Here is a 19592-nt window from a genome sequence, read left to right as displayed (position 1 = left end):
CTGCCTCAGCCTCCCGAGTAGCTGGGACCACAGGCGCCGCCACCTCGCCCGGCTAATTTTTTTTGTGTGTTTTTAGTAGAGACGGGGTTTCGCCGTGTTAGCCAGGATGGTCTCGATCTCCTGACCTAGTGATCCGCCCGTCTCGGCCTCCCAAAGTGCTGGGATTACAGGCTTGAGCCACCGCGCCCGGCCCTTGTATCCTGCTTTTTCAATTAACATTAATCCTTGGGCAATTTTCCATGTCAGTGAATATTTTTAAAAATAATTTTAAATAGCAGTGACATATTTCATTTATTTGTTGCTTTTTTGATTGGACATGAAAGTGGTTTCTAGTTGTTCAGAAATAAGACTGAAAGAAGGAACATCACTGAACATATACTTTTGTCTGCATCTCTATTCTTTTACTGTAGATTCCTACACATAGAATTATTTGGTCAAAGGGCATAAACGTTTTTGGTATTATTTCTAAATTTCTTACTTGACTTACATTATTTCAAGTAGCTTTTTAGAAATTTACCAATTTATATCTTACCATCAGGATATTTTTTCTTTTTTTAAAAAAATGGTAATTTAATAGGCCAAAAAAATGTGTCTGATTGCTAACAATGACCTCCTCACTGATCTTTCTGGAGTCATATCACACTCCAGTCAAGCCTCCATAGTGCTTCCAGATTTTTCTCTAAAATTCGAACTTGACCGTATTGCTTGCCCTGTTAAAGCCAATTATTTGCTCCTCACTGCTTGTCACATTAAGTCCTAGGTCTAGAGAAGGTTTCATCAGCTCTTTCATAACATGGCTTTTGTCTACAGTTCCAGCCTCATTGTTAACCTCTTTCCTATATTCTCTTCTCCAGTAACATTAAACCACTTACAGTTTCTAAACTGCCTTGTTTTACACTTTTTCTTTGCACATGCTGTCCCCTCTCTCTTGACTGTCTTTCCCCACTTAGTTTGAGCACTCACAAAGTCTGCTGAGAGAGAAGGCAGGAGATGGATGAAGTGCTCCATTCCTGGAAATGGGACTGCTGCTGTGATCAGCATTATACTGGTTCTTCCTATCACTGTCCCCATGGAGAAGTGTTCCAGTTCTTCACATGGCAACCACACTACTGTCCTCTTCCAAACTTCTTACATCATGATGTGTCTTCTTATAGTCATTTCTTCCAAGCAGCTTTCTAACAATTTTTGTTAATTTTCCCTGCCTGCAGTGGTATTTATGCTGCCCTTCATATTGCCAAAAATTATCTTTCAGTTCCTATGTACCTGATTCTGGCTTCTCAAACATTTCCTGGCACCCTGAACCTCTATAGGACTTGCATTTTGATGTCCTAAGGTAGTGCTGTCACTTTTTTATGGGTAGATCTAGTATGGACGTATTGTTTTCATAACTTAAGCTTTTCATGCCAAAAGTGCTTTTGAGGACACAAAATAAATTGCTAGTACACAAAATAACAGCTCAAAGATAAGCAAAAACGTATGTTGTAGAACACTCTCAACTCAGAGTGTAGTGAATGGTAGAGTGCAGTAATGGGGGACTCCCATTCATTGGCTGAGAGCAGCTGGTATACAGGTATACAAGGCTGGTTACAGGTACACCACACCAAACTGTGTTAATGTTTATTAGCTATATGCCTACAAAACACTCAAGAATTTGGAAAATTTTAATTTATAATACACTTAAATAGATCATTATAACATATATATTTGCATACTTTTAAAGAAACTATTGTAGAGGTAAATAGCTTCTTAAAGAATCAGTGCTGAATAGAGCATTGTTCAACATGGTATGTGTGCCAGAAACCAAGTCCTATTTGTATTTAAAACTGTGCAAGTTATCATCCCTTCTAGGAAATCTCTTCCGACACTTCCTCTCCTCTGGGCCTCCTTATATATGATTGACTTATATTGATTTTTGATTTGCTGAATGGTTGAGGTGACTCTATAATAAATTACAGTCATGCACTGCATAATGACACTTTGGTCAACAACAGACCACATATCTGAGAGTGGTCCTATAAGCTTATTTAGTACTGTATTTTTACCATACCTTTTCTATATTTAGATATGTTTAGATACACAAATACCGACTATTGTGCTACAGTTGCTTACAGTATTCAGGACAGTCACCTGCTGTACAGGTTTATAGCCTAGAAGCATTAGACTATACCACAAAACCCAGGTGTGTAGAAGGCATGGCCATATAGACTTATGTAAGTGCACTCTATGATGTCTGCACAATGATGGAATCACATAAGGACACATTTCTCAGGATATATCTCCATGTTTAATCAGTGCATGACTGTACAGATACGGTCACCATGACCAAACTTTGACTGAATCAAGTAATCGCAGAGTTGGGTGGGATCTTAGATGCCATTTTGTCCAACCTCTCACTCAATAGAGGAAGTGTTTGAGGGTCACATTATGTCAGCTAGGATGGCTTTCATTGTTCGAAAAGTTATCCTTCATGTTGTACAGGAAATTCCCCTCTGTGATAAGGACTTGTTGGTCTGACTTTTAACTCCAAAGAGTGAATTCAACCCCTTTCTCACAAAGTAGACCTTTTTGAGCCCAGCAAGCACATCTTGTCTTCTCTTTCTCAGGCTAACATCTCTAGTTCCTTAGATGACTACAGTGTGACTTGTGCACAGTTTTGCTGCTGGTAGAGCAGAGGCTGATCTGGCTTTACGTCTGGAGAATTCCCAAATTACAAGAGAATGGGAGAGTATTATCCCTTTCATTTCACTGTCCCATTCTGAGTAGCTTAAGAGTTTATCTGTCAGTTGAACTTTGTGGATTAGTCAGGATTCCTTTGGCTGCCAGTGACAAAAACCTAATTCAAACCAACTGAAACAAGAAAAGGCTGATGTAACTGGCAAATCTAAGGGGTAGCTTCAGGCAAAATTGGATTCTGGGATGCAATGCCAGCTGGGCTCTGTTCCTCTCTTCGTCTCTCCTCTCTGCTTGCCCTTTTGACTTAATTCCTGGGTGGGCAAAATAGCCTGCAGCCCCACACTTGTATCATCATTATAGCTTGTGATCACAGAGAGAGGGGCTTTTTAAAATATCTCTCTGACAAAACATCTGAGGATACTGGCTCAGCTTGGGTCATGTGCCCATCCCCAACCAACCAGAGGCCAAGTAGTATGGAGTACTTTGGTCAAGTTTGTTTTCTGTGACTACTCTTGCTGCATTACCATCCTGACCACCCCATAGTGCTCCCCAATTTAAGCCGGAACAAATGTGTGGTCAGAGCCACCAAGATTGACAGAGATTACAATGGAATGGGGTCAGGGCTGGTTATCCAAAGGAAGTGTTCCTGGGAAGACAAATATATGCCCATCAAGTTACTTAACAGGCTATTCTGGAAAGGCCATGGCTCAAACATTCAATATCCAAAATGCAGAAATGATATGGCTTGACAAAAATCAGATGCAATGGTCAGATGGAACACCTTTTTATAATATGTAGGCCATTTTTAACTCAAAGTTTACCTAGTGGTAACTTATACAGTATCAGAACTTGAACTATATTTTAGTGAAAAACTGCTTACAACCAGCTTATATTATTTTTTAAAAGTCACTTTTCCTGAGGGGTGTGGTATGTGAGTTTATAGTCATAAAATTCATTTGCTTACATGTTTGAGTTATATACTTCATTGTTTGAAGCCAGGTCATACATTCTGTTCCATTTCTAAATCTATTCCGATTTGAAAAATTCCCTGTTGTGAGACTCTTCTTTATGATATTTTAAAAATACATGGAGAGACAGAGGCTGAGCTAGATTAACGCTGTACAAATCTGATTAACATCATCTGCTCGGTTTCAAAGGTCAGGTGCACTCAACGAATTTACTTTGAAATTATTTTGTTTATTTTGTGGGCATATACATCATGAGCTTTCTAAAGGTCAAAAGTAGAGTTTGTTCTTGGATTCTAAAGCAATCTGATTTCCATTTACAGTATGCTTTGGTGACCCTAAATGCAGAAGCAGGCCCAGTTAAGTCATACTTCAGTTTGTGTTTGGTTTAATTTTCTCATGAAGAAAATCCCTGCTAGATTAAGGCAGTGCTGAAATATCATTTTCCCTAAATTACTTTTATCTCCAATAAGGTTCATAAGAGAATGTTACTCATAAATGACATCTGAACTCTGAATGTTAGTTTCATGCCCTTTTTGTTTTCAAAGCTGTGGAAGCATCTTAGTCAGCTAGTTTCTTACCTGAAAACTGGAGCAAAGGTGAAAAAAGTTAGGACTCCGGAGTTTTATTAACATTTACCTGGTAGGGATCCTGAAACTTTATTAATTAATGTTTGTAAAATCACTGTGTGCTTCCTAGAGAAGAGACTCCAGTAAATTATACAGTCTTATTTACTATTCCAAAAAATTAGGGAGGTGGGCAAGTTGGCAGAATGGGAACAGCTCTGGTCTGCAGCTCCCAGCAAGATCAAGGCAAAAGGCGGGTGATTTCTGCATTTCCAACTGAGGTACCCAGCTCATCTCACTGGGACTGGTTACATAGTGCGTGCACCCCACGGAGGGTGAGCTGAAGCAGGGTGGGGTGTCACCTCACCTGGGAAGTGCAAGAGGTTGCGTAACTCCCTCCCCTAGCCAAGGGAAGCTGTGAGGGAATGTGCCTTGAGGAACAGTGCACTCTGGCCCAGATACTACGCTTTTCCCATGGTCTTTGCAACCTGCAGACCAGGAGATTCCCTCGGGTGCCAATGCCAACAGGGCCCTGGGTTTCAAGCACAAAACTGGGCAGCCATTTGGGCAGACACTGAGCTAGCTGCAGGAGTTTTGTTTTTTTTCATACCCCAGTGGCACCTGAAACACCAGCGAGATGGAACCGTTCACTCCCCTGGAAAGGGGGATGAAGCCAGGGAGCCAAGTGGTCTAACTCAGTGGGATCCCACCCTCACAGAGCCCAGCAAGCTAAGATCCACTGGCTTGAAATTCTCGCTGCCAGCATAGCAGTATGAAGTCAGCCTGGGATGCTCGAACTTGGTGGGGGGAAGGATGTCCGCCATTACTGAGGCTTGAGTAGGCGGTTTTCCCCTCACAGTGTAAACAAACCCTTGGGAAAGTTTTAACTGGGCAGAGCACACCTGCCTCTTTAGATTCCTCTTCTCTGGACAGGGTATCTCTGAAAGAAAGGCAGCAGCCCTAGTCAGGGGCTTAGAGATAAAACTCCTATCACCCTGGGACAGAGCACCTGGGGGAAGATGTGGCTGTGAGTGAAGCTTCAGCAGACTTAAACATTCCTGCCTGCTGACTCTGAAGAGAGCAGCAGATCTCTTCCAGATCAGTGCTGAAGCTCTGCTAAGGGACAGACTGCCTCCTCAAGTGGGTCAATGACCCCCATGCCTCCTGACTGGGAGACAACTGCCAGCAGGGGTCGACAGACACCTCATACAGGAGACCTCCGGCTGGCATCTGGCGGGTGCCACTCTGGGATGAAGCTTTCAGAGGAAGGAACAGGCAGCAATTTTTGCTGTTCTGCAGCCTCCACTGGTGATACCCAGGCAAACAGGGTCTGGAATGGACCTCCAGCAAACTCCAGCAGACTGGCAGCAGAGGGGGCTGACTGTTAGAAGGAAAACTAGTGAACAGAAAGGAATAGCATCAATATCAACAAAAAGGACATCCACACAGAAACCCCATCTGAAGGTCACCAACGTCAAACACCAAAGGTAGATAAATCCATGAAAAGGAGAGAAAACAAGTACCAAAGGGTGAAAATTCCAAAAACCAGAATGACTCTTCTCCTCCAAAGAATCACAACTCCTTGCTAGCAAGAGAACACAACTGGAAAGAGAATGAGTTTGACAAATTGAAGGAAGTAGGCTTCAGAAGGTGAGTAATAACAAACTCCTCTGAGCTAAAGGAGCATGTTCTAACCCAAGGCAAGGAAGCTAAGAACCCTGACAAAAGGTTAGAGGAATTGCTAACTAGAATAACCAGTTTAGAGAAGAACATAAATGACTTGAGGGAGCTGGAAAACACAGCACCAAAACTTTGTGAAGCATGCAGAAGTATCAATAGCTGGATCGATCAAGTGGAAAAAAGGATATCAGAGATTGAAGATCAAATTAATGAAATAAAGCATGAAGACAAGATTAGAGAAAAAAGAATGAAAAGGAATGAACAAAGCCTCCAAGAAATATGGGACTATGTAAAAAGATCAAACCTACATTTGACTGGAGTACCCGAAAGTGACAGGGAGAATGGAACCAAGTTGGAAAGCACTCTTCAGGATATTATCCAGGAGAACTTCCCCAACCTAGCAAGACAAGCCAACATTCAAATTCAGGAAATATAGAGAACACCACAAAGACACTCCTTGAGAAGAGCAACCCCAAGACACATAATCATCAGATTCACCAAGGTTGAAATGAAGGAAAAAATGTTAAGGGCAGCCAGAGAAAAAGGTCGGGTTACCCACAAAGGGACTAACAGTGGATCTCTCTGCAGAAACCCTACAAGCCAGAAGAGAGTGGGGGCCAATATTCAACATTCTTAAAGAAAAGAATTTTCAACCCAGAATTTCATATCCAGCCAAACTATGCTTCATGAGCGAAGGAGAAAAAAAAATCCTTTACAGACAAGCAAATGCTGAGAGATTTTGTCACTACGAGGCCTGCCTTACAAGAGCTCCTGAAGGAAGCACTAAATATGGAAAGGAAAAACTGGTACCAGTCATTGCAAAAACATACCAAATTGTGAAGACCATCGACACTATGAGAAACAGCATCAATTAATGGGCAAAATAACCAGCTGGCATCGTAATGACAGGATCAAATTCACACATAACAATATTAACCTTAAACGTAAATGGGCTAAGTGCTCCAGTTAAAAGACACAGACTGGCAAATTGGATAGGGTCAAGACCCATTGGTGTGCTGTATTCAGGAGACCCATCTCACGTGCAAAGACACATATAGGCTCACAATAAAGGGACGGAAGAATATTTACCAGCAAATGGAAAGCGCGCGCGCGCACACACACACACACAGGCACAAAGCAGGGGCTGCAAACCTAGTCTCTGATAAAATAGACTTTAAACCAACAAAGACCAAAAAAGACAAAGAAGGGCATCACAGAGTGGTAAAGGGATCAACACAACAAGAAGAGCTAACTATCCTAAATATACACGCACCAAATACAGGAGCACCCAGATTCATAAAGCAAGTTCTTATGGACCTACAAAGAGACTTAGACTCCACACAATAATACTGGGAGACTTTAATACCCCACTGTCAATATTAGACAGATCAACGAGACAGAAACTTAACAAGGATATTCAGGACTTGAACTCAGCTAGGACCAAGCAGACCTAATAGGGATCTACAGAACTCTCCAAACCAAATCAACAGAATATACATTCTTCTCAGCACAACATCATGCTTATTCTAAAATTGACAACATAATTGGAAGTAAAGCACTCCTCAGCAAGTGCAAAAGAATGGAAATCATAACAAACAGTCTCTCAGACTACTGTGGAATCAAATTAGAACTCAGGATTAAGAAACTCACTCAAAACTGCACAACTATCTGGAAACTGAATAACCTGTTCCTGAATGACTACTGGGTACATAACGAAATGAAGGCAAAAATAAACAAGTTCTTTGAAACCAATGATAACAAAGACACAACATACCAGAATCTCTGGGACACAGTTAAAGCAGTATTTAGAGGGAAATCTATAGCACTAAATGCCCACAAGAGAAAGCGGGAAAGATCTAAAATCGACACTCTAACATCACAATTAAAAGAACTAGAGAAACAAGAACAAACACATTCAAAAGTTAGCAGAAAATAAGAAATAACTAAGGTCAGAGCAGAAATGAAAGAGATAGACACACAGAAAACCCTTCGAAAAATCAATGAATCCAGGAGCTAGTTTTTTGAAAAGATTAACAAAATAGATAGACTGCTAGCCAGACTAATAAAGAAGAAAAGAGAGGAGAATCAAATAGACACAATAAAAAATGATAAAGGGGGTATCACCACTGATCCCACAGAAATACAAACTACCATCAGAGAATACTATAAACACTTCTACGCAAATAAACTAGAAAATATAGAAGAAATGTATAAATTCCTGGATATATACACCCTCCCAAGACTAAACCAGGAATAAGTCAAATCACTGAATAGACCAATAACAAGTTCTGAAATTGAGGCAGTAAATTAATAGCCTACCAACCAAAAAATGTCCAGGACCAGAAGGATTCACAGCCGAATTCTACCAGAGGTACAAAGAGGAGCTGGTACCATTCCTTCTGAAATTATTCCAAACAATAGAAAAAGAGGGACTCCTCCCTAACTCATTTTATGAGGCCAGCATCATCCTGATACCAAAACCTGGCAGAGACACAAGAAAAAAAGAAAATTTCAGGCCAATATCCCTGATGATTATCGATGAGAATATCCTCAATAAAATACTGGCAAACTGAATCCAGCAGCACAGCACAAAGCTTATCCACCACGATCACGTCAGCTTCATCCCTGGGATGCAAGGCTGATTCAACATACACAAATCAATAAACGTAATCCCTCACATAAACGGAACCAATGACAAAAACCACGTGATTATCTCAATAGATGCAGAAGAGGCCTTTGATAAAATTCAACACCCCTTCATGCTAAAAACTCTTAGTAAACTCGGTATTGATGGAATGTATCTCAAAATAATAAGCGCTATTTATGACAAACCTAGGTCACTATCATACTGAATGGGCAAAAGCTGGAAGCATTCCCTTTGAAAACCAGCACAAGGCAAGGATGCCCTCTTTCACCACTCCTATTCAACATAGTATTGGAAGTTCTGGTCAGAGCAATCAGGCAAGAGATAGAAATAATGGGTATTCAAATAGGAAGACAAGAAGTCCAATTGTCTCTGTTTGCAGATGACATCATTGCATATTTAGAAAACCCCATTGTCTCAGCCCAAAATCTCCTTAAGTTGATAAGCAACTTCAGCAAAGTCTCAGTATACAAAATCAATGTGCAAAAATCTGAAGCATTCCCGTACACTAATAATGGACAAACAGAGAGCCAAATCATGAGTGAACTCCCATTCACAATCGCTACAAACAGAATAAAATACCTGGGAATACAACTTACAAGGGATGTGAAGGACCTCTTCAAGGAGAACTACAAACCACTGCTCAAGGGAATAAGAGGGGACCCCAATAAATGGAAAAACATTCCATGCTCATGGATAGGAAGAATCAATATCGTGAAAATGGCCATATTGCGCAAAGCAACCTATAGATTCAATGCTATCCCCATCAAGCTACCATTGACGTTCTTCACAGAATTAGAAAAAAATACTTTGAATTTCATATGGAACCAAAAAAGAGCTTGTATATCCAAAACAATACTACATTTGATCTTAGCCAAAAGCCTGAGAAGCAATAGCCAAGACAATCCTAAGTAAAAAGAACAAAGCTAGAGGCATTACGCTACCTGACTTCAAACTAGACTACAAGGCTGCAGTAACCAAAACAGATATATACTGGTACCAAAACAGATATATAGACCAATGGAACAGAACACAGGCCTCAGAAATAATGCCACACATCTACAACCATTTGATCTTTGACAAACCTGACAAAAACAAGCAATGTGGAAAGGATTCCCTATTTAACAAATGGTGTTGGGAAAACACCATTTCTGCATATGCTAGCCATATGCAGAAAACATAAACTGGCCACTTCCTTACACATTATACAAATATTAACTCAAGATGGATCAAAGACCTAAACATAAGACCTAAAACCATAAAAACCCTAGAAGAAAACCTAGGCAATACCGTTCAGGACACAGGCATGGGCAAAGTGTTCATGAATAAAAGTCTTCATGAATAAAACATCAAAAGCAATGGCAACACAAGCCAAAATTGACAAATGGGATCTATTTAAACTAAGGAGCCTCTGCACAGCAAAAGATACTATCATCAGAATGAACAGGCAACCTACAGAATGGGAGAAAATTTTTGCAATCTATACATCTGACAAAGGGCTAATATCCAGAACTTACAAAGAACTCAAACAAATTTACAAGAAAAAAATCAAACAACCCCATCAAAAAGTGGGCAAAGGATATGAATAGACACTTCTCAAAAGAAGACATTCGTACAGCCAACAGACACATGAAAAAATGCTCATCATCACTGGCCATCAGAGAAATGCAAATCAAAACCACAATGAGATACCATCTCACACCAGTTAGAATGGCAATCATTAAAAAGTCAGGAAACAACAGGTGCTGGAGAGGATGTGGAGAAATAGGAACACTTTTACACTGTTGGTGGGAATGTAAACTAGTTCAACCATTGTGGAAAACAGTATGGCTATTCCTCAAGGATCTAGAACTAGAAATACCATATGACCCAGCCATCCCATTACTGGGTATATACCCACAGGATTATAAATCATGCTGCTATAAAGACACATGCACATGTACATTCATTGCAGCACTATTCACAATAGCAAAGACTTGGAATCAACCCAAATGCCCATCAGTGACAGACTGGATTAAGAAAATGTGGCACATAAACACCATGGAATACTATGCAGCCATAAAAAAGGATGAGTTCGTGTCCTTTGTAGGGACATGGATGAAGCTGGAAACCATCATTCATTCTCACCAAACTATCGCAAGAACAGAAAACCAAACACTGCATGTTCTCACTCATAGGTGGAAATTGAACAATGAGATCACTTGGACTCGGGAAGGGGAACATCACACACCAGGGCCTATTATGGGAAGGGGGGAGTGGGGAGGGATGGCATTGGGAGTTATACCTGATGTAAATGACGAGTTGATGGGTGCTGACGAGTTGATGGGTGCAGCACACCAACATGGCACAAGTATACATATGTAACAAACCTGCACGTTGTGCACATGTACCCTGGAACTTAAAGTATAATAAAAAACAATAAAAGAAAATAAAAAAAAGAAGACATTTATGTGGCCAACAAACATATTAAAAAAATGCTCATCGTCACTGGTCATTAGAGAAATGCAGATCAAAACTACAATGAGATACCATCTCACGCCAGTTAGAATGGAGGTCATTAAAAAGTCAGATGCTGGAGAGGATGTGGAGAAATAGGAATGCTTTTACACTGTTGGAGAAAGTGTAAATTAGTTCAACCATTGTAGAAGACACTGTGGCGATTCCTCAAGGATCTAGAACTAGAAATACCATTTGACCCAGTAATTCTATTCCTAGGTATATACCCAAAGGATTATAAATCATTCTACTATAAAGACACATGCATACATATGTTTATTGCAGCTCTGACCCCAATAGCAAAGACTTGGAACCAACCCAAACACCCATGAGTGACAGACTGGATAAAGAAAATGTGGCACATATACACCATGGAATACTATGCAGCCATAAAGAAGGATGAATTCATATTCTTTGGAGGGACATGGATGAAGCTGGAAACCATCATTCTCAGCAAACTAACACTGGAACAGAAAACCAAACACCACATGTTCTCACTCATAAGTGGGAGTTGAATAATGAGAACGCATGGACACAGGGAGGGGAACATCACACACAGGGGCCTGTCAGGGGTTGCGGGGCTAGGGGAGGGACAGCATTAGGAGAACTACCTAATGTTGATGATGGGTTGATGGGTGCAACCACCATGGCATGTGTATAGCTATGTAACAAACATGCATGTTCTGCACATGTATCCCTGAACTTAAAGTATAATAATAAAAAAAAAATCAAGGGTCTAGTTATGTACACAAAGTATTTTTTCACTAATTATTTTAAAGGTTTTTTTACCCCCGTACCATATGTACTTTACCAGGATAAAAAGAAAATCTCTCAGAGTATTTTGTATTCATATTCATTAACATTCCAGTGGAATAATAAACCTCAAAACGATTCATGTATGAATCAGTGAGGCATGTCTAATTACAGTTTTCAGTCACACAACCAATAACATTCACCATGAAATGTGGTGTCTGTTAAATACATATCGCTGAATTTTTGTTGGGGGAGAGTGGTAGGAAATAGGGAGGTTGAAAATTGCAATTTAAAAAATGTCTAAATATTTTAGGGCTTGTACATTATAAATATCTTTCAGGCAAGTATTTATCATAAGTATGACATTCTGTTATCAAAACATGGAAATAAAACCCCACAGATTTGCCTTGAAAACAAAACAAAACAAAACAGTATACCGCAGGGCCTGAGAATGGACTATGTTCTATAAGGAAACAGAAGAAACTTCTTGGAACGTTAGGAAATATGATTTACCATAAAACTTAAAAATGTATTTTATACTGAAATTTATTTTTGTTTTTTGTTTGTTTTTTTTTTTTTTTGAGACGGAGTCTCACTCTGTAGCCCAGGCTGGAGTGCAGTGGCCGGATCTCAGCTCACTGCAAGCTCCGCCTCCCGGGTTCACGCCATTCTCCGGCCTCAGCCTCCCAAGTAGCTGGGACTACAGGCGCCCGCCACCTCGCCCGGCTAGTTTTTTGTATTTCTTAGTAGAGACGGGGTTTCACCGTGTTAGCCAGGATGGTCTCGATCTCCTGACCTCGTGATCCACCCGTCTCGGCCTCCCAAAGTGCTGGGATTACAGGCTTGAGCCACCTTGCCCGGCCTATACTGAAATTTAGATATGATTTTCCTACTCCTTACAGTATTATCTTTATACTATGACTCTCTAGTCCACAAAAGTATTTACAAGACAAAAATTTGAAAAGCATATAGAGACACAGTAAAAGTTGAATATTTCATTACTAAGAACTCAAATATAGAAGCAATTATATAATGAATATTCAAAATCTTTTCTATTACTTTTTTTGTTTAAAATATTTTCCCTGATTACATTCATATTGTTAATACCCAAAGACATGAATACAAACACTGATATCTACATTTAACATTTTTTTTAAACTTGCGTTATTTCAATGACATAAATAATACATGGTAAAGAAGTGGATTCGGCATGATAAAAAGTAGAATAAAAGATACTTCAGCCACCAAAGCCATCTCACTCCTTCAACCTTTGTTCACAACAGTGAACAATGGGACACTCCTGGAATTTTTCCACATATGTACAAATAGAGGTTTACAATTCTGGATCTGAAATTTTGAAATCCAAAAAGCTTGAAAACCAATGGTGTAAGGCTGTATTTAGTGTTCGCTTATCCCACATATGTTTTGTTGCAGACATATCAATACGATTGATGACAGGGTGCTGTCACAAGACTTCTCTAGAAGTGTTATATACCAAATGATATAGACATATACCTTTCTAAAAAACAACAAATTGTTAATTTCTAAAACACATCTGTCCCCAAAGTGATTATGGGCCTCAATAATTACGTGTGTGTGTAACACACAATCTTTTTATGTTTCACGAATGGGTCATACTATACTGTCTGATGGCTACATTCATGGACTAGTTTAACATTTTTCCTGGAGATCTTACCATGGCCTACCAAACCCTTCATGATTTCTGGCCTCTGATTGCCTTTGATCTCCTTTTCCATTACTTTTCTTCTCATTCACTGTTCTCCAGCCACATGGGCTTTCTGGCTATTCTTCTACCACGCCAAGCATGTTGTATCTTAAGGACTTGTTTGTATCTTAAGGACTTTGCACTTACTGTTCCGTCTGTTTGGAACTTTCTTCCACAGATTTCCTCATGGCTGCCTCCCATCCCCACTTTACCGACATCTTCATTCAGATGACATCTCTTCAAAGAAGCCTTCCCTGACCACCCTATCTAAAAGAAGACCACCTATCACTTTCTAGCCTTTCACTCTGCTTTTTTACCCCTAGCATTTATCAACACCTATGAGAGATTATACATTTGTATATTAGTGTATGGCTTGTCTACTCTTCTAGAGGTCCCACAAGAGTAGGGATTTTTTTTTTTTCTTTAAATGATTTACTCACCATTGCATCCCTGGCACCTTGTACAATGCCTGGCATATAGTAAATGCTCAATAAATATTTGTTGAATGATTTCCCCCATTTTGCCTCCAAATTAAGCTATTTATTTTATAGTTTCAAGGCTTTCAATTGCTTTTATGGCAAACTAAGGAGTTACCTAGGAAACCCTCATGAACTGGTCCTTGGGACTCTTCTGGTTTCTTTCACTGCTATCCTACTTCCAATTTAGGTTGTAATCTGATGCGTTTACCCTGTTTGAGCTCTGGTGTTGCCATGTACTGTTGTTGCCTCTGCCCGGAACCCCCCTCTCTCCTTCACTATAGGTGGTAGAATCCACTCATTCTGGCATTGGCTCATATGGGGCATCACATTGATTTGCTCATCTATTTACATGCTTATAGTATTCACTACAGTACCACTCCAGAGACTGTGTCTTATTCACTTGTGAATTCCAGCCTCTAACACAATGGCTCACAGAGTAACCCTCAATATATAAAAAACTGAATTGAATTGGAATTGCACTCTCCTCTACTATATTTTTTAGTTTTTAGAAAATGCTTTTAATGGGTCTTCTAGAATGATGAAATGTCTTTAAAGCTGCAGTGAAACCAGGGCAATAAGTTTAGAGCCATAATTTCTTGAAAGAGAGTGATGAAAAATCATCGTTTATCTCTGAGCCACCCTACTGAGATCACAGCTTGGACACTGAGCTTAGTTTTATGCACCTTATGTTCTAGGTAACTGGAAGATGATTGCAAAAGATGGCACTAAGAAGGATTAAGTGTGATTATTTATGAGGCATAGTTAAAAGCAGACAGTATGCATATGTTCACTAGCTATAGGGAATAGACAGATCTCTAAATATCTGATGAACAAATCTACCCAAGGAATACATTTAACACAGAACAACAAAGGGAGAAAGAAGATGAGAGAACAAAAAACATAGGTGAAAAATTTAGAAAATTTTTAGCACATCATAAGATGGCTCTTACTAGCAACCAGAATTCTCCAATGGTAGCCAAGAAGCTTAATGATCACAGGTTGAGAAATGTGTGAAGCAGACTAGAGCATTTGGGTACGACTGAGTTTCCCAAGCTTTCTATACTTTGTATTGCAAAAATAATGCATTGTTTTTCCTTTTTTCTAATATAATATTTTTTATTAGATATTTTTTCAAATAAATCCCAAATTTGTAATAAATTACAAATAAATAAAGATTCTTGTCTGAAGGTCTGAATTATGACCTGTAACATATGGTTAAGATGAATTATGCAGAGGGTTGAACTCTTTGACCTCTATGGCCTTTTTAGTTTCGAAATTCTGTTTCCATGGTAAAGATTTCCCTGTAGGCCATGTGTGCTTGAAGAGGATGCTGTTCGAAGTGTTTGACTAAAGCTGACCAGTTTTTCTACACACAAGGATGGCCCTAAGCTTCGTGATAATGGGGGATTATTGTGTAGTTACCAGTGCCTCTTACCTTTATGATTTAGTTGAATGATACAAGTGGTACAAATGTCAGGCTCTTCTAGTACTTACCCTGTTTGCTTTTTTAGCCATAATATAGTCATTTGTTAACCATATATTTATTAAGTGCCGACTACTGAATAATACGAAAATGAAGTCCTTTTTTTTTTTTTTTTTTTGAGATGGAGTCTCGCTCTGTCACTTGGGCTGGAATGCAGTGGCACAATCTTTGCTCACTGCAGCCTCCGCCTCCCAGGCTCAAGTGATTCCTTGCCTCGGCCTTCTGAGTAGCTGGGACTACAGGTGTGAGCCACCATGCCTGGCTAGTTTTTGTATTTTTAGTGGAGATGGGTTTTCACCATGTTGGCCAGGCTGGTTTCAAACTCCTGACCTCATGATCCGCCCACCTCGGCCTCTCACAGTGCTGGGATTACAGGCATGAGCCACCGTGCCTGGCCTGAAAACAAGGTTCTTACCTTCATGGAGTTTACCTTTTGTTTGAAGGAGACAGATGATAAACAAAAGGACAAATAAATGAGGCTATACTTTCAAGTAAAGATATTTGCTATGAAGAAGTGCTATAATGGCACAATCCATAGAAGCCTTTCACAAAATTGTCTTCTGGGTCTAAAAGTCACCCAGATCTTGATGCTACTTTCTTAAAATATCCACGCAGTTTACTCATGTTTCAAGTCCATAAAATGAAAAACACAATGTTTTCAACATGTTTCTTTAAATTTCCTTTTCCCCTTTTCTTAATCTTCTTTCTCCTTACACTACCACACCCCAAAGCTCCCAAAGCACCCTCCTTAAATGCCCAAAGAGTTCCTGTTCCCCAGTGTAAATGAGGCTTTTGCTATTGTTTGGTTTGTATGTCTTAGTGAGGATTTAGAAAGTACAATCTATCTTAATTGCTCATGAGTGACACAAGGTGGTAGGCTGCTTGGGCTTTTTGTATTTATCTACTTAGTTTCTGACTTATTCTGTTAGTTTCAGTGACATGAGCTTGTGGTAAATCAAAGCCACCTGTAGCAGATATTATTGGTGCCCTGCCAGTATGCTATATTCCCTTACTATTTCAGTGTATACCAATCTGACTCTTAATTCTTCTATCTCTGGCATCTGTGGCCACTGAGGCAACTCTGTCTACTCTTAGAACATGGCAGACAAGCCAGGGTCTTAATAATCCCTGAAAGTAGCCCCCAATCATTGACTGACGGTATTGGTGTTTAAACAACCCAGTTATCTTGTCCTCTTGTTGCAATCACTCAGTCTAAGGTATGTGTTCCACATTGTTTCCCAGAGATTCCTAGGAGGATTAAGTTCTGGGTGCCCTTAGCAGTAATGTGCTAGATAAGCCATCTTTTTGGTCTTCTCTTCCCTATTTCACTTTCTTAGTCTCTTACTGGTGTTTCCTGCAATAATCTCCTGAATAAAATACTTGCTCTTGAATACCTGTCTCCAGATCTGCTTCTCGGAGAACCCATACTAAGGTGGTTATTAATTCAGTCAAGTTGCAGATCAGACAGTAACCTCCCACTGACTGTCTTGGCACTTGAAGGTCCTGAATCCAAGGCAAGTGCCATGTCTTCATGCTCTTTGTGAATGTATCTGTTGCTCAAGGTCATGGGTGACCTTGAGCCCAGCAGTCAGCATTATCCACAGCTGAAGTAATACCTATGTGCTCATATTAGGTTATCCGACAACAGTGTAATAATCATTAGACACCACTGTTTAGATCCTGAGTATGTTCATGACATTTGCCTTTTGACTGCTAAGTAGAAGATGTAATGATTACAGGCTGATGCTTTCTCAGGAGGAGGAAAGTTATTGAGCTTTCCAGTTTCATATGCTCCTGATTTTCTTCCACGTTTAGTCTGGCTGCTGACACATGTGTTGAAATCTTTCATGTCGATCAGCTTGAGAATAGCTGGGACTGCTGAGCTAAGTCTGTGCTCATAAAAGAACAAAGAATTGTATTACAGGAAATGACCCCAAATTGACATAAGATTAGGCTAGGAAGCCTGAACAGGGGTTTTAATCTCTGTGCACACAATCAGTCTGTACATATATTGATCACATTCCTGCTGTTTTAACTATAATTTTTTTTCAATTTCACTTTGTTATTCACAATTTGATAATATTTTATGTGGTCATGGTGTCTGTGTGATGAACTATAATCCAGTGTGACATTCTCTGAGACTCAAGCTTCCAAGGACATCAGAATTTCACACCAGGACACTTTGTAGGACACCTTACTACTCTCCATGGGATTCAAATATCAGAAATGATGAGAGATCTAAGACTTGATGTAATCGCCTACATGTAATGAATCAGGCCAAAGAAAAAAGTGAGACATAGATAAAGGAAATGGTGCTAAGGCAAATGGGGACCTATCTTAGTGTTTGTCTTAGAGTAACTGCTCTTTGTGTTTCCTGATGTAATGGCAAGAGTCTGAGGCAGGAATCTAGTCCCTGCTTAGGAGCTGTATGACCTTGTGAAAATTACTTAGGTATTCTTCAATTTGTAATTGCATTTATTGCAAAATTAAGTTTACTTTTCATACATCACTAGACTCAGAGCATTTTGAGGTTAGGAATTGGGTCTGAATCAATGATTTCTCCAGCACCCACATGGCATTTGGCACATAATACATCAATAATGATTTTGGATTAAAAAAGGGAGCAAGCACAAGGAACCAAGGTGGTCAGAGATGGGTTGAATTCATCTGCACCAGAGAAAGGGAGACTAGAGGAGAAAGGTCACACTGGATTTCGTTCAATTATTGAAAATATGGTGTATTTACTATGTGCTGGACACTTTTCTAGGTGCTAGAAAGACAACAGTGACCAAAACAAAAATCCACATCTGCATGGATCTTGCATTCTAGTGAGAAAGTAAGATGGTAAAAAAGATAAATAGGTAAATTTTATACAATGCTTCGTAACGACAAGTGCTAAGAAGAAAAACAGCACAGAAAAGACAGAAAGGAAAAGGGAAGGGGCACATGTGGTGCAATTTTGTTAGGATGCCAGGGAGGGCTGAGCGTAGTCGTAAATGACCACATCATTTGATGGATCAAGTCAGGGACTGCGAGTCTGTGTTTCTGAGGGACACATAAAGAAAAGAAGGCTTCAGGAATCCAGAAAGATCCAGAGTGGGGAAATGAAGTGAAAAGAAATCCAGTCAGTGGGGAGTCGTGAAGGGATAAGTTAAACGCGTTTTGGGAGCAAGGAAGAAAGCAAAAGTGCGGTACAGCCTTTCATTACACGTGAAAAGAATCATGTTTCTTTTTCTAGTTAGAAAAAGCTAAAGATTGTGCGATTTATGTATGCCCAAAATCCCCTTCTAAGGGGATTCTCACCTTAACTTGTCTTCCGTGGTCAGTGTTTCCCGCCCCTGAATCTGGGTTACTGTCACTATGGCTTTCAATTGGCCCGGCTTAGGCGCATGCTCTGCGCGTATTGGCCTCCGCTCCTGTCCCCAGACAAGCGGCCATCTTGGGTCCCGCCCCTACCGTGGGGTCTTCTGGGAATTGCAGTCCCCGCTCCGCTCTGTCCCGTCACAGGACTTTTTGCCCTCTGTTCCCGGGTCCCTCAGGCGGCCACCCAGTGGGCACACTCCCAGGCGGCGCTCCGGCCCCGCGCTCCCTCCCTCTGCCTTTCCTTCCCAGCTGCCAACATCCTGGAAGGTAGGGGCGGGGAGGCAAGCCCAAGTGGAATAGTGTTTCTGGGGCGCGGGTCTGGGTTTCCACGCGCGTCTGGTTATCATCCCGGAGCCCAGTGGGGCCGGCGCCTCTCACGGGGCGGTGGGCTTCTGTCCCGAGGACTCTTCTGCCCCACGAGGGTCTCAGGGTGGGGACTCGGGCCCCCTAATTCCCAAGCACCGACCCTAGCCCTAACCCGTTACTCCTCCACCGTATTTATAAGTGGGGAAACTGAGGCATGGGGCCACGCCAGCGGTTCCGGGGACGCCACAGCTCTTGGCTCTGGGGGTGTAGTCGGCACCCGCCGTTTTGGGATGGTTCGTCAGTTTCATAGACAAGTAGCGAAAATCCGTCCCAACAGGTCTGTGTTAAACACGCAGCTCTGGGTTCCCCTAAGGGGTTGCTGAACACGTGCGCAGGACAGGAGCAAACCGGGGTACAGAGAAGGCAGCATTTTGGGAGATAAGTTTACATTACTATTT

The 19592-nt window shown here is 40.7% G+C and overlaps 1 protein-coding gene across 18 annotated transcripts in view; it reads left to right on the top strand.

Moving 5' to 3' along the window:
• Positions 1-18943: 18943 nt before the first annotated feature.
• FHIT (fragile histidine triad diadenosine triphosphatase) overlaps positions 18944-19592 on the top strand; it is a 1490910-nt gene continuing 1490261 nt past the window's right edge. For all 18 annotated transcript variants that reach the window (XM_015130517.3, XM_077990313.1, XM_077990314.1 and 15 more), the window contains exon 1: positions 18944-19095. The gene's annotated coding sequence lies outside the window, so the exon portion shown is untranslated. The remainder of the gene's footprint in view (positions 19096-19592) is intronic.

Source organism: Macaca mulatta, chromosome 2 (assembly GCF_049350105.2).
Source record: "Macaca mulatta isolate MMU2019108-1 chromosome 2, T2T-MMU8v2.0, whole genome shotgun sequence".
Taxonomy (NCBI): Eukaryota; Metazoa; Chordata; class Mammalia; order Primates; family Cercopithecidae; genus Macaca; species Macaca mulatta.
The sequence above is the reverse complement of the archived record's forward strand: the minus strand, read 5'-3'. Positions and strand labels throughout refer to the sequence as shown.